A 16,621-nucleotide genomic window follows, 5' to 3' on the forward strand; every position below is an offset into this window, starting at 1 on the left:
TATATTTAAAATATTTTTCTATGTTTTTGGTGAAAATTTCATAGTGATATCTCAACGGGACGTATTTATGGTCGCACCTTCATACAAGCCGAACCATTGTGCTATGAAGTGCTGAACACAAAGACGACGACACGACACGACGTAGCGACGGCTAATCACAAATGTCGCTTTGAAGCCAGCCTCTTGCACATTTTGAAGACGGCAGCGACATATCAAACAGCAATTTCATTGTTGCCGTACTAACATCTTTCACTTCAATAAAATTTACATATTTAGTTTAAAGTGAAATTATTTACGCAAAAAATGTAAAAATGGTCGATTTATTTATTTTAAATAATCGATATTTATTATAAATGATATATCAAAGCTATTTTACGTTTCTGCTGGCAAAATAACGTCATACTTGTGAGAACTTTGAATAATTTTACATTTCACATGTTAGTGGCAGCTCTACTGCGGCCATTATCGTCGGCAAAATTAGAAACATTTCTAATTTGGCGACAGCGAAGACTTCAACCCTTTTGTGGTGAAGTCGTGCTGTTGCCAAAAAAAACTGTGCCCATAAGAACGCGTGTATTTTAATATTTGACAGATGTCGCTCGTCGCTTGTCGTCTTCTAAGTTAATTCGGATTAACTGCGCTTTTAATCAGTTCCAAATATATAGGTGACAGACGCCAGCAAAGCGAGTTATAAACTCCCATAACAGCTGATTGGCAATAATATTTCCATTTTTGGTAAAATATAATTGGATAGAAAGCTAATATTGCGGTTGTTAGCCGCACAATTAGTACAAAATCACTAATTACTAAACAAACATACATAAATACGTTATTATTAGATCTTCCAATTTAGAAAAATTTAGCTGTCAGTATTGCATATTTTCATTCACAGTAGGTTAAAAGCGGTCATGTTTAACAATGTTGCCAATGTTGCGAAAATGCTACGAACACCCACTAACTCTCTAAAATTTTGAGGATTAAATGGGAGTTAGCAAACGGAGTTAACTGAGATAACTCTCGAATTAACCCCAATTAAAGCAGTTAATCCGAATTAACGCCGCCGTCTGTCAGGGGTATAACAGTATTTTTTTCTAAAAGGCGTATTTCTGATCGGAAATCTCGAAAATACACTTTCATAGCCGTCAGAGAATTTCAAAATTGTCCCATATATACTTACATACATATCAATTCAATAAAAATAAAATTCATAAAAATACAGAAAAAGGATTTATTGTGAATGTTGCGAAATAATTCGAAATTTTAAACACTTTATTACATTAATGCTGTAAATATCTATCAACATTCAATACAAACAAAAATAAGAGATGGTCACACTTTTCTTGCTTACTACTCTTTTTAATCACTAATAATGTCTCTTCTTAATCACAATAACTAACACGTTAATATTAGAAAGAAACAAATATATATATGTATATATATTGTAAACACATACCTTTTAATGTCCACTCGTGAAGATATGTATGCATGCACCCACGAAGCTGCCGATACGACTGCAGTGGAAATAAGCTGCAGCTTTTCTTCAACTATTCAACTAAGGAGCTCACCGACTTTCTATGCAATTTCTTTTTTCATTTTAGTCACAAAAACTAATTAAACACATCACTAATATTTAGCAAACACTTTTTTGCAATAATTTAATAAATTTTCACAAAATTACACACTATTTCTACCAAGAACTTTTTAGCTTCCTCTTTCCACCGGTCAACAAGCGTACTAAATTTAGAAACTGCTAGAACATCCAGTGAAAAAACACTCAAGTGAAGATGTTGATGAAATTTGTCTTAGCTAATCACTCATTCCACTTTGATTTTTTTAAACTTTCAATTCGCTTGCCTTCCATGCTATACTCTTATTTGTAATGAGTCAATAATTGTGAATCAATATGTATTAACAGCGGAACTAAAACAAATCAAAGTAACACTTGTATATGTATCTAGCGATATGCTGAGCGGAAGAGCGCACCTACACCTGAGAGAGTGAGCGAGTGTACAATACATAGCGGAAGTAATGTGAGTAGGAAGCGGAAAGGTGCATTATTAGATCACTTGAGATTTTTTATTATTTGGAAATTTTGAGAACATAACGGTAGTCATGCGGAGTTCATGGAATCTTATTGGAAAGAACTAAGGAATGCGAAAAAGAGAATTTGGCAAAGTCTATCTTAGTAGCCGTTTGTAGTGGAAGTGTGTTAGACGTAATTTCAAGAATCGCAAGACATGGTGCAGATTTGTGAATACATACATATATGTATGTATATTAATATTTTAATAAGTGAAATAATTCGATGATAATTATAAATTACGTGATAATATAGTTAAAAGTAAACAAATGAAAGTTGTGTGTGTGAAAACATATTAAATCGTGAGTATACGGAATAGTATAAGTTTATTTGCTTGTACATATGTACATATATAAATATACTATAAACATTTAAAGAAGGTATTAATATATTAGACATATTTATACAGGTAGCACATGAATTTCAAATGAATATTTAAGAAATTATATTCTATACCCAGCTTCAATATACTACACAAGGATTTTTGATAGAATATCTTAGTTAGGCTTGTGCATAAATATGTATAAGCAGACTAACGAGTTGAAAAACGTATTCGTCAATATTGAAGTGTTACTCGTCCGTACTCTATTGATGCATAAACAGCTCATAAGTTTCTTCTACGCTCACGTTATCGATTCTAAGACTCGTTGTTCTTAGAATTTAATGAGTGTAAAGCAAAATCTGTAGTATACATACATACATATATTATTTCTAGCAGAATGCTGTGCCAAGAGAGCCTACTCTTATGTAAGTGTTTATACAATACACAGCGGAAGCAGTGTAGGAAGGAAACGGAAAGTAATGCTATAAGATCACTTGAGTTATTGCTATATATAATTTTTGAGTTTTTATTACCTATATATGTAGAATTTGAGAACAAATTGGTAATCAACAGTGATTGCTGAGTTATGAAGCTGAAATATCATTGAAAAGGAATAGTGCAAGATGATAAGGAGAATATAGCAACAAAAATATAATCTTTTGAGTATATATAAATATACAACTAAGAGCTCCAAATGTAGATAAATGTTCTGAAAATTTTGAACAAACAACTCTAAGGACAAAAATGCCATCACAGAACTCCAATGTTACATAGATCCCTTTCGCCTTTTTGTCTTTTCGGCTATATATATTTATGAGCTACAGAGCTCGTATCTGACAATACTATACATCTTTGAAAGGTCTTCACATAAACTACAAAACGACGCTATGCATGATTAATTTGGATATTGCGTTCAACAGTTATAGACGTGTAAACATGGAGTTCATTAACGCCGAAATCCGCGCTATTTTAAAGATATTTGACGATTCAAAGATAGTGAAAACGACACCGGCGGAAGACCTGTGACGACGAATACCGATCAAATCATAGAAAACATTGAGTTAGACCGACATGTGGCATCTCGAGACATCGCCCAGGAGATGGGAGTTAGTCACCAAACCCTTTTGAACCATCTGCAAAAGACTGGATACACAAAAAGCTTGATGTTTGGTTGTCGCATGATTTGACGCAAAGAAAACCTTGTGGACCGAATCAACGTCTGCGATTTGCTGCTGAAACGGAACGGAAAGGGAATCATCTACTATGAGCTGACCTCATATGGCCAGACGCTTAATTCTACCATCTACTGCGAACAACTGGACCGCTTGAAGCAGGTCATCGACTAGAAACGTTCAGAATTGGCCAACAGGAAGGACGTAGTGTTCCACCAGGACAAAGCCAGACCACACACTTCGTTGATGATTCGACAGAAGTTACGAGAACTCGGAATGGAGGCTTTATCGCATCCACCATATAGCCCGGACATGCCGCCAAGTGATTACCACCTGTTTCTGCCCATGCCGAACGCACTTTGTATAAAGCATTGAATAAATATCAAAAAAGCGGGAAGGGATATTTGACAACCTAATTTAAACCTAAAAATTATTTTATTTGTAACTTGTTAATTGATATATTCTAATATTTTATTATAAATATTTTTACATTTTTTAAATTTATTGCAATGCGAACTCATTTCCATGCCCAGCACTGTTTCTATAAGCATACAAATACTTTCAAATGTCCATTCGCCCAACCACAAACGGAGTGGTGGTGATGGTGCTATTGTGGGCGACCAGTGGTTTGCGTCCGCACATTTCACTGATTCATCGTTTTAAATAAATAGAATTGTGCTGCTGTTCGTCGCTTCCTGTTGACTGCCTCGCTATCCATTTTTGCACTGTCAATGCTGTCTATTTGCAAAGCTCTATGCTTTGCTTTTCATATGTGAACCTTTTTCCAATTCCTTTTCTTTCCTCACTTTTCACAGTCAAATCGTTGGCGCATGATTTTGGCTAATGTCGGTTGCAATATTTTAAATTGAAACAAATTTCCGTTTTGTGCGCGCTCCACACATTTCAGGCTGAGGCTGTCCTGCCAGCAGTTTCACACCGCCAACAACTGCTACACTTAAGTATTCTCTAATGGTTATCTGTTTCTGCGCCACCGCCGCAAGGATGCATGTACATATGTTATACAGGCTTTAACGGTATTTTTTTACACAAACTTCCGCTAAGCGATTTGTTATAACAAACACACATATATTTTAGTATTTTTTCAACAAAATTTTACAATTCTCCTAGCAAAGCGAAAAAAACATCATTTTTGCATAGCAAGGATATGCATTCGTGTGGGCAAAAAAAATAAAAATTATTTGCCAGCCCGTGTAAATAACAATTGCTTGAGTTATTATTTTTGCTATGCTACATTAAGTCCGTCGGACCATACGAGTATTTGCTCAGCAATTTGACCGTAGCGCCAAAGAAGTTGTAGTCAGTGGCTGTAGTAGAACTTTGCAGCCACCTAAGTAGCTACTTGCTCACCGCAAGTGAGTGCTAAGTTTGTTGATTTTTCATATGGAAAATAAAAGCCGATTAAACAATAATTTGCTTACTTTGTTTAATTGCTCGTCTGGGCGTACAAAAAACGTAAGTCTGGGTAATAGAAATATATATGTATATATGTTAAATGGTTATTTAAACATGAATCCTTTATTTATCAGAGCAAAAGGAATAAATACATATAATCGCTTAATTAGTAAAACATGTGGAATAAATTTAGAGCGGGAAAGCATTTTTTAGTCTGGAAAACTTTGAGGTTATATTAACAAGAATTACAAGATCTAAGAAAATGGAATGCCTTAGAGAGTGTAATCAATGAATTGTAGAAAAAAGTTATAATTATATTGCCCTATCATTTGGTTTCATAAAATCAAACTTGTATGAAAAACATGTAAGGAAAGTCAAAGTTCGGGTGTAACCGAACATTTTATACTTTCGCAATTTATTTATTTAACTCTATTTATATTATATAATACACAATTTGACCCACATATTCGTCATATATATTGTATAAAGTCCATTGAAAGTTGGAAACCATAATATTAGGTCAAAAGCACCGAGGTCCTCGTGTTCGATGTATGGGGCCTTAAAAACCTATGGTCCGATTTCGGCGATTTTTAGAATGGGGCTGCCACACTATTAACATAGTATTTGTGCAAAGTTCTGTTCCGATATCTTCACTTGTGCTTACTTTACATATTGTAAAGTAAACGATTCAGGTCGTCTTCAAAGTTCTGGTATATAGGAAGTAGGCGTGGTTGTGAAGCGATTTGGCCTATTTTCACAACATATCATTGGGATGTAAGGAAACTATTACAAACCAAGTTTCATTGAAATCGGTCAAGTAGTTCCTGAGATATGGTTTTTGACCCATAAGTGGGCGATGCCACACCCATTTTCCATTTTGTAAAAAAATCTGAGTGCAGCTTCCATCTGCCATTTCTTATGTGCAATTTAGTGTTTCTGACGTTTTTCGTTAGTGAGTTAACCCACTTTTAGTAATTTTCAACCTAACCTTTGTATGGAGGTGGTTATTATCCGATTTCAACTATTTTGGGGTGTGGTGGGGTACGTAAGAGAACCGACTGCAGAAAGTTTGGTTTATATAGCTTTATTGGTTTGCGAGATATATACAAATAACCACGCCCACTTTCCCAAAAAAATTACATCCAAATATGCCCCTTCCTAGTGCGATCCTTTGTTCCAAATTTTACTTTTTTAACTTTATTTATGGCTTAGTTATGACACTTTATGTGTTTTCGGTTTTTGCCATTTTGTGGGCGTGACAGTGGTCCTCTCACGGTCCCAAGGAACGTGTGTTCCAAGTTTCATCAAGATATCTCAATTTTTACTCAAGTTATCCGTTGCACGGACGGACGGACGGACAGACAGACATTCGGATTGACTCGTCTCGTCACCCTGATCATTTTGATATATATAACCCTATATCTAACTAGTTTAGTTTTATGACTTACAAACAACAGTTATGTGAACAAAACTATAATACTCTCTTAGCAACTTTTGTTGCGAGAGTATAATAATAATAATATACGGTCCTCACCACAAATTTTTGTAGACATAAGGGGGTCATCTCAAGCGACGGTGTATTTTTTAGTGATTTTTTTGCATATTACGCCCTTAAATTTATTATCATTTATTAACATATATTTCGATAGTATAAATATACATACACATATTTACAGCGTACTGAACACTCCCGCCTTAAATGGGCCTTAAAAATGGGCTCGCACTTTCTCCACGATTCCGGTTGATTGGCTTATCGGAAATAAAAAATAGCGGCGTTTTAACCTGTAAGCTTAAATTCATTGACGCTTGATCGTAGTGAATATACAAAAAATCCAATTTTTGCTAGACATTTAAAAAAATTGCGAATTTTTGCATTTTTTTTTTAATTTTTTCAATTAAGAATCGAAGTTTTTGGAATTTTTAAATAATAATTGAGCATTACATGCGTTTACATGTGCTGAATGTACCCTACCAAGTCAAGTCGGTCAAGACGGTCAAATTTTTTGTCGAGCCCATCACATGGGATGACTCCCATAAATGAAATTTGGTCCACAATTACACAATTAATGATATTTCAGTGAATTTAGAAAATATAAAATCTCAAAGAGTTGTTTTCAATTCTTATCGCTTTAAATAATAGGTTTTCTCTAGTTTACTAGAATAGATGATTTCTATTTCTGCTCTATGATATATGGAATGCTAAGTTGCATCAATATTTGCACAAGACACCGCTGTATGGCGCTAAGACCTATTTGGTCTTAGTTGAGAAACTTATACTCAAAGTACTTCCCTTTTGACAGTTTCTTGGCTGATAATTTTACAACACCAGGGACTTTATGAATGAAGATGAAGGATAGGAAAGAGGGCATGTCTAAATTACTAGCAACGTTTATTAAAAGAAAATAGAGGTTTCTTTAGTTGGTCCACAGAGTACAAATCATAAAAAGTTGGTCAAAAAAGAACAATCTGTACCAAAAAACACCACCACTGAGGTGGGGGATTTGGTAAATAAAAGAACTTAAAACTGATCTAGCCAGAAAGCACCGAACGAAAGATGGTGACAAACGAACTCTGGGTTGATTTAGCTCAGCCCTTCTATAAACCGTAAATATTTGAGATGCTTGTTTGCACTTCGTGTTATCTACAGATTTCGTATGATAGAGCCTTCAACCCAATTATAATATGTTAATTAATATGTTAAAAAAACAACATCCTAAATGATACATGAATATTATTTAATTATGTAATATAAATCCTGGAGACATGGAAGCTCTGGTTTCATAAATACAACAAGTTTTCGATGCTGAAAAATCAAAAATCAAAAATATTAATATTTGTTCTCCACTTCACTGGACTTCTTAAAAATTAATAAAATACAACCCTGTTACTATATTATATTATTAATTTATATCATACAATTTTATTCCTTTTATTTTAATAAGCTTAAAATGTACAGCACTTCATATTTAATCTTTCAACCCAAATAAAAGCATAATGCACACCTTTGACCACTTATCGCCAGACAGACTTAAACACGAATATAGGAAAATATAATGTGTATAGTCTTATGTGGCATATTTCCACATTTGCACGGTCTATTGCCGCTCAAAAGCGCCGCACACAAGCTTTGCAACGTTAAAAAGGATTAAAATTTGCACTTTGATTTTTCAACCACAAATTTTGTGAATTCACTTATTACCATTGTCAACGATTCTGAACACATTATAGAGAGTAATACAGAGACACAACCCTTTAAAATGCGAAAAGTATTTAATTGAAAGCGGGGAACCAAAAAAGAGCTTTATTGAAATATAAATACATTATATTGGTTAGAGATATGTACAAAGCTAACTGTTTCATATTTTATTTATCTAGCTCTTAAGCTGAAGGGTGGGCTGCTGCATTTTATTTTTTCAGCTAATTGTTTTTGCTACGCTGTTTATTTTTTTTAGAGTCGCTCAAGTGCAAAATTACACATGACATTCTTATTCAAGTATTTTGATGACGTTTTATATTTGTAAGCAAAACAAAATATTCGAAAAATATTTTACTTGCTGTGTTTCTTCGCTCTTCAATTAACAGAAGTTTTATAAATATTTTTTTGTTTCTATGTAAATAAATAATTAGAAAAGAGAGATAAAAGTGCGGCTAATGAGCTTAAGGGTATCACTCAACTTTAAAGAACTTTTCAACAATTTATTTTGAGGTTAAGATTTGAAGAAAAACTGATGAGATTAAAAGACACTAAGATGGCTATTATATATTAAAAAAATTGCATATAGTCGTATAAATTTTACTTTAGAAATGATAGTCAATTGCCTGAGTCCATAATATTATTTGAAAGTCCTTAGAGATCAATATCAGCTATATTGAGAACTGTTCACATATTAAATGCACAGTCGAATCATCATCAGACATCCACGAATGAGATATTCCTGGACAATATATACAATTTGAAGGGAAAAGTTCATGGTACGTTTCCCCAAACTAAAGGCCAGGCAATATTCATGTGAAGCATTATTCAATCGAAATAAAACTTTTCGAGAGCTTTATTATTGTAAGATTAAAAAGGTTGCATTCGAATTCCCTGCAGGTTTCCACTACCATACATATAGAATTTCCAGAATTATACATAAATATCTTCGGAAGATCTGGACTTGCCTTTGTAAATGCATCTAACGTTCGTCATGGTATGAAATTTTCTTAAAAAATATAAGAACAAATGATACTGGTCTTATTGATTACTAAGGTAAAACTAAATTATGGGCTGCCTTAATCTACACATACTATATCGTCTGAACTTAGCTTACTCGGAAGGAATATAGCAACAGTTATCCAGTAGACAATCTCGTATGTTTTTCCAAATTTTTCGAGAGCTCTATTATGAGATCTGGGATAAATTTCTATTGAGTTCTTTTTTGAAAGATTAATATTATAGTTAAAGAGGGCTTTATTTTTCGGGGACTAAAGAGTAAGTGTCCTCAGTAAAATAAAAAATCTATATTATGATCAATATGAACTGATCCAGGTTGTAAGTCTCAATTGAATGAGTACATAATATAAATTTTATAATAACAATATTTGAGAATTCAAATCGTGAAGACTATTCTTCTTCTTCTTAGTTGGCATAGGAACCGCTTACGTGGTTATAACCGAGTTTACAACAGCGCACCATTCGTTCCTTCCTTTGGGCAGTTTGGTGCCAATTGGTAATACCAATTGAAGTCAGATCCTTCTCCACCAGGTCCTTCCAACGGAGTGGAGGTCGTCCTCTTCCGCGGCTTCCTCCAGTGGGTACTGCATCGAACACTTTCAGAGCTGTAGCGCTTTCATCCATTCAAGCAACGTGACCTAGCCAGTGCAGCCGATGTCCTTTTATTCGCTGAACTATGTCGGCGGTATTCGCCGTTGCCAATGTTTAAAGGACCGTAAATCTTCCGCAAAACCTTTCTCTCGAAAACTCCTAGTGCCGTCTCATCGGATGTTGACATCGTCCACGCTTCTGCACCGTAAAGTAGAACGGGAATGATGAGGTACTTGTAAAGTTTGGTTTGTTCATCGAGAGAGGACTTTACTGTTCAATTGCCTACTCAGTCCAAAGTAGCACCTGTTGGCAAGAGTGATTCTGCGTTGGATTTCCAGGCTGACATTGTTGATGTTGTTGAAGACTATTATTGGTTCTATCAGAAAGGAAGACTATTATTGGTTCTATCAAGAAATAAAGTAAGCATTGATATTTTTAGGGTTTAGAAGAGATTTGAACAACATAATCTTGACGACATAATTATTATTCCATATTATATTCATTATTAATAGTTGATACATTTCGGACCTTAATTTATGGTTATCTATAGGGATTGATAAATATATACAGAGAAATAAATAAGTTAATGAAATGTTCTCATTTTCCGACTACCATAAGAAAATGCAGTCGCTCATCTGCAAGTAACGGTGAAACTTATGTGCTCATTGCAGACCTTCAATTGGGCTGCGGTGATTCGCTATCAAGGGTCTTGACAACCAGCACAGTCTTACCTTCGCGACTCCAGATAAGAGCAAGAAGCTCAAAATTTTTCAGAATTTTCACTTTAGGGTATTTAAATCATACTACAGCTTCAAAACAAATACTTTCATGTCATTTACGCGCATTTAAAACAATTTCCACTTAACACAACCAATAAAAAAATAATCTTAAGCAAATGCAAAATACAGTTTTTATGACTTTGCTAAATTTATTATAATAAAATAAAACAATACTCGACAGGCATTTGCAATCATACTAAAAGCATTAAAATACAGTAGTCACACATATACTTATACATATATGTACATACAAACATGTATAGCATATAAAGCTATATAAATTGTATGCATGTTGTTGTTGTTTTAGTTTTTCATACGTAAATACGCCGAAATCAAAACGAACGGGCAAATGCCATTTACGAATTTTTATGACTTTTGCGCAATAAAAATTCTAAACAAATCCCGACTTTTATCTACTTTATGCAAAAATCAAACTAAAACTGATAAATTTTGCGCGAGTTTGCATGAGTATATGAGGAGATTTTAGATACATGTTTGTGTGTATATGTGTATATGCTGCACTTACAAGCTTTTCACGCGCTCGAAATTACCACTTTTGCAGATATGGCACGTACGCCGGAAAATTGTCTGCTTCTGCAGCTGAAAAGGGAGAATATCTGCAAGACTTGCAAAAGTAAGGAAATGCTGCTGATATACACATGTATATGTATGTGAATTTGTGTTTGAGTGTGAGAGATGTAACATTTTACAAGCGCTTATTTGGTGAATTGGCTAAAACTAATTACCTCAACCAGCAGCCAGCTAGCTGCTAACTAACGACACACAGAGTTGCAATGCAGACGCCGTAGCATACACACAGGCGCTGGGTGCGCATTACAAATGGTTTGTGCTACACAGTGCTGTGGCAATAAATAATAAAATTGCTTCAAATGTTGTAAACTATTAAAATTTTACTACTTGCGTCAACGATTTGTAAGGCAACGTGCTGTGGAGTTGTAATACTATGTGCTGTCGGGGGCGTGTTAGAAAGCTGCGTAGACTCATATGTGTTGTTTTGCCACTTTAACTATCACTTATGCGCACAAAAGTAGCAAACCAATTTCAATTCAAAAATTTTTAATGTCTTTTTGACTGCAGTAATGGCACAGCGCCTGTAAGTAGACTACGGTAAATGCGCAAAACTTGCAAGCTTACAGTTTCTACTATTGCTATGGGTTTGTTGTGTTGTTTTTGTGACAAATTTTACACTTGTGGTCGCCAGCATGCTTTTCCGCACACCTTTTTCAGACACACACATGCATATACATATATATTTTTTATATACACACACATCCACATATTGGTTCACACATATAAATTTTCACATACATTTCACAGCCCGTTGCTGACAGTTGTCGCCGCTGTCAATGGCATTTACCGGCGCTGATAAATTGTCTGTAAAACATACTCTCACACACACATACATATCTATATATATATTTATGTATATATGGAGGCGCTTAATCACACATGCACATCAGGTTTTTACGAGATTTCGCCCGAAAAACCAGCGACACCATAAAAACGCATCGCAAACTATAAAATTGAAGCCATAAATGAAAATCAAATAATAACAAAACCAACAATAAAAGCACATTTCGATTGCATAGTTGTTGTTATTGCTGTTGTTGTTGCTAGCTTGCACCGCATGTGTGCGCTATGAAAATCATACTAAAAATATTGCGGTAGAGTTGCAACAACTCAACTTGATATTGGCTGAGAGACTAACGGTTTGTCATGAGTAACGGTATGACAGAAATGTCATTGCTTTCAATAGAGACTTTGAGTTTGAGCGACGGCCGTTGACTTCAAAGTGTGAAATGACGCAACAAAAACAACGAAATCTTACATTTCTGAGCGGTCTCTCTCACACTCTCTTTTCCATCTTCTGTTTCCTCTCTCTCCCCCTCTTGCACTCTAATAATATTTTGTTTTTGTAAAACACTTGCCGTAATTGTTTGCCATTGCTCAGCACTCACACATCGAAATGCATAAATTCCTAGATTTTACTATCGTCAAACTGCCATAATTCTCTAAGCCAATTTCCGTCAAAATCAAAATGCTGGCGTGTTATAGTTTTTAAATGCTATCAAAAATTTTACTACTTCCAGCGCACATGTTGCAAGGCGAATACTCTGCGAGCAGCTTGTGGTCGCAAGGAAGCGGAAGCTCAATTTACTTTGAACATTTATTTGCATTTGCGCATTTTTGCATTGCTTTCACTTGATATTTTTGTTGTAGTAGTGGTTGTTGGGTGCATAAATAATTTAATTAAGTTGTGTGCTTGTGCTAAATGCGCGTCAACGCGTTTAATTTAATCGTTTTTTTGGTAGCGTTTTACGAGCGAAATATTATTTTAATATTCCGTTATTAAATTTGAAATGAGTTTTTAATATTTTTTAATATCAAGTAAATGGTATATTACTTAAGTTCTTCCAATATTATTATGATATATATAATTTTCTTGCCAATTACCTATAAATTTTTGCTTCAAGATGAATTGTTTTGAAAACTTTGTTTTTGTAATGACAATGGGTCTAAATTTTTAATAACATATTATTAACTATTGACTTATAAATTCAGTAATTCATAGCACCTCTAAAGAATTATATGTTTCTCCTATTATCATGTTTCTCCAGTGCTTACTGCTCAACAAAATACCATTCTCAATAGTATTTTCAAAATAAAAGAAGTCAATAATTCTTTAACTTTTATAGCTTTTAACCGTCAATTAAGTTTAACCACTTCGTCTCTGTGTCTTAAAATTATAAGAACCCCATTAATTCCAACCTTATTCCCTAATTAACCATAGAATTTACTTTTCTTATACATTACCTAACCTAATCTGCTCTATATTACATACGAGGTGTGTTCAAAAAATAACGTGAGCAAAGCATTTCGGACCGAAGGCTCACATTGTAAGCGAATGAGCGGTGCGGCAACATGAGCTGATTTTTACTCAACGCTGTGTTTCGCTCAGTGATTGGAATTGAATAGAAACTTTTGCGTATGAGCTGATTCAAGGAAAAAGTGAGTTTTGCAGTTCTCTGTCGTGTACTCCAGAATTGTAGAGGTAACTATTTCGAGCAGCAACAGTTCCTCAAAACGTACTATGCTCGATCAGTCTTAGGCCCTAAGCCTTAAGGCCAAGGTCTCCTTTTCCTCCTCCTCTTTCCGTTCTGTGTGTAAACCGTCGGTTAAGAAGGAGAACTTCCGAGACATCGTCGAAAAATCAAATAGGTTTGATTCTTTCCTTATACAAAGCCTTACATCGACATAGAGGAGGTCTTTAGTTTCTTCTTTCTCTACATCTTTACAGCTTCTACAGTAATCATTCTATAGTATCACCAGTCTGCTAACATATCTACAATTCAGAAAGTGTTAACACCCCTACTAGAGTTCTCTACGGTATTCCTCTTGAATTTCACTTGTATCTGTTTGTCAAACAAGCCACCTGGAATCAGCTATATCTATAACATATTTGTCGATTAAATATCTGCAAGTCACCAGAGACATATACGTATATATATTTAAAATCTAATCGTAAGGTGATTGCCAATCTGGCATCTGCTTCGCAGTTTCCTGAAATGACACTGTGTCCGTCCTGGGACCCATTGCAGGTTTATCGTAGTACACTATATCTCCAGAATATTTCTATATACATAACTATTATATATTTTAATATAAACTACGTTCATTTTTGCAAGTGAGGTAACCTTACCAAAGATTTTTAAGAACTTTTTTAAGTTCCATGGAAACAATGAACTTGGAAGAATAGATAAGTCTATCTTGTTGCTTTATGCGCATTTCTTATTGTTTTAGCGAGACTTTTTTGGCTTTCGTTTCGAAGAGCATGAGGACTGACTACTTGTCGCCCTGTCAATCTCTCTTATATTCGAAAAATATTTTTTATCACTAAACTAAAACTCAACTCAACAATTTAGTCACTCATAAGACAAAGCAATCGCCATAAGACATAAAAATACTTGGAGTATAAAATAATATGAAGAATATGAAAAAACCAAGTCCTTTAGTAGTCTTATTTGACAAGCACTAACGACGAAATTCAAATCAGCAAAGTATCAAAACAATTTCATTCCAACCGGAAATTAGAGAAAAAAGCTGCTAAACATTTGAAGGCTACATTAAAGCAAAAACAATGCAGAATATGATTAACCCCTAACCCCACGCTAATATGCGGGTACTTTTCGCTTACAAAGCGTAACTAATGAGCAAGCAAACAAATGGAGGATGACCAAAGCTAGAACATAACAGCCATGGCTGAGCACCTTTCGATGACGCCGCACTCGAGATGAAGAAATAGAAGACGCGCTCCAAAGAAGAAAAAAAGAAGTGTGGAGATGCTATTGATACAACTTAAAATAAGCAACTCAAATGCGTTGTTGGTAGGGGCAATTGCTGTCATTGCAACAATTGCAATCATCTCGGACGAAATGAAGGAAAGAATATGAATGGTAGACGCAGGAATATGAGCGGCCGAGTGGAGGAGGGGTGAAAGGAGGGAAGACCAAGTCAATTGGTGTACGTTGAAGAACGCCACTTATTTTAATGAGAATTTCTAATTTCCACCAATACACAACTTAACGGTATTTATTATACTATATTGTAGTTGTAATGCCGGAAATGAAAAGAACCGAATGGAGTAAGGAATATCATAGAAGACGAAAATATGCTGTAATACAAGTAAGTAGAAGACTCTTACGTTGTGGATACTTCGTGGAAAAAAGTGAAAAAAGAACAAGTAACTGTACAGCTTGTAGGTAAATAACTGTATGCGTCAACTCCCCAGCATTTACGCCCCCAAAGAAGTTGTTGTGCAGACTTGTGACGAGTTCTCCGTTAAGCATCGGAATGAGGATGGAATGTGGTATGTATGTTATACGTAACTTGTTTACATATCTAACGTGACGACTACTTGGACTTAGTCAAATGAAATTCTTTCGTCGCAACAAATATTTGCAACAATTAAATACAGTTACAAATCTACAGCTACACAACCAACGTGGCAAGCCAGCAAGTCAGCTTACTCCGTCCGTTATCCAGAAATGTCATCTTTATTTGTTACTGATCCAAGGCAACAATGACCAGGCGACCAAGCAGTCAGGCACATTGCAAATGTCAAGCTGAACATCTGATGGAAAACTCATCAAGTGTTCGGAACCCCAAAAAATTCTAACAACTCTGCACGGATAAATTGCTTTGAATGTCATTCTTTTTTGCTTGTATGCTTTTGCTCCTTTTTCTTGGATTGGACCATTGCTTACACTTGAATGAGTTTTGGGTGTTGCTAGCGGCTGCACGGAAAGAGCTAGCAGAAGCAGGAAATCTTTAGTAAATGATGTTTGGAAAGGCGGAGATGCAGAAGATGTTAAATGCCCTTTAAGAAATAGGAATACATCTAATTTTCTCAACTAGCAGGAGGTATCTCCCGAAAGCAATTAAAAAGTATTTTATGTCGTAACAGCAGCAACAATAAGTTAAGGTAATTCTTCAAATATATCTGGATCCTATAAGAAAACTGACCAATCTAACTATTAGTCACAAAAATGTCATGTCAAATTATTTTCGAACAGGACTTGATCATTAAGTGGTCCACAAATCGGAACACTTAACCTCAAATGATAATAAGTGAACTTCTGGGTTCCAACACTAACCAAAATTAGACGTAAATATTCAATACAAACATCTTGAACAGCAAACAATCCTCCTCCACAAACAACACCACAGCGGCTCAATCTCGATACCATTTTTAAAGAGGCAAGAATATGAGGCACCGACATTCACACTCAATATGAAGAACGAGATTCTGACTAGTAGCAACGCTTAACATATTTCCCGAAATTCAAGTTTAAGAGTTTGCAGTTTTTCTACTCAAATTCCCATCGGATACGAAAAGTTGATTTGAAAATCCCTGAAAAGTTTTCTAAAGGGTTTTGAGGTGTAAACAAACAGATTCTCGACCCTTATTAATTTGGATACAAGTTTAGGTTCTGTTAGGTTAAACAGACAGCTTAAGTCGCCAGTCCTTTA

The sequence above is a fragment of the Zeugodacus cucurbitae genome, chromosome 4 (genome assembly GCF_028554725.1).
Source record: "Zeugodacus cucurbitae isolate PBARC_wt_2022May chromosome 4, idZeuCucr1.2, whole genome shotgun sequence".
In the NCBI taxonomy this organism is placed as follows: domain Eukaryota; kingdom Metazoa; phylum Arthropoda; class Insecta; order Diptera; family Tephritidae; genus Zeugodacus; species Zeugodacus cucurbitae.